This window comes from Myotis brandtii, unplaced genomic scaffold (genome assembly GCF_000412655.1).
Source record: "Myotis brandtii unplaced genomic scaffold, ASM41265v1 scaffold125, whole genome shotgun sequence".
NCBI lineage: Eukaryota > Metazoa > Chordata > Mammalia > Chiroptera > Vespertilionidae > Myotis > Myotis brandtii.
Genome location: NW_005354385.1, coordinates 13,773,924 through 13,774,659, shown reverse-complemented (window position 1 = coordinate 13,774,659; position 736 = coordinate 13,773,924).

The window sequence follows — 736 nt, the reverse complement described above, 5'->3', positions numbered from 1 at the left end:
TCCGCTCGCAGGTTAAGAACCGGGTTAGGGGAGCACCCTCGGCGGGGGCCGCACCTCCCCTGCGCGCTTGGCCTCCAGCGGGCGGCTGGGAGTGAGTTAAGATGGCGCGGACTGGGAGTAGCGGGAAGGCTGAGCCAGAATGGAGTGCTAGCCGCACGTCCCTTTCTTTTGCTTTCCTCTTTTTTGAAAATACGCTGCTTTTGGAAAACTGGGAAACTCTGCAGATAGCGGGGAGGAATCGCCATCCCTCTCCGTCCTCACTCTGACCCCTACCCTCCCGGAGATGGAAAGGCGACCCGAAATCTAACCCGGGCGCGTACTGATCCCCCGCGGCCTCCCAAATCCAAACTCCCACCGCGTGGGCACAGCAGCAACCTCGCAGACGCATGGACAATGTCGCTTCACCAGACACCCCAGGCTTCTCGGGAGCGGAGAGAAAGACATGACCATGCTTGAAAGGGACCAGCAAGCACACTGCCTCCGAGAGGAGCGCGGAGCTGCAAATTTACCTCGTGCCGACTCAGTCCGCACAGCAGATGGTGGCAGAGCTGATAGGGAAACGACCTCCCTCATTTTTCAAGTGCTTCCTAATAGCAGCTCAAGTGCGTCCTTCAAGGACAAGTCACTACGTGCCTGTGAAATCTATGCTCGGCTCCTAAGAGCTTCCCTTGCGCACAGGACACCGACTCCTTTGCTCGCGGTGCCTGTGGTCCGGGGGCGGCGGGCCAGGCCGCGC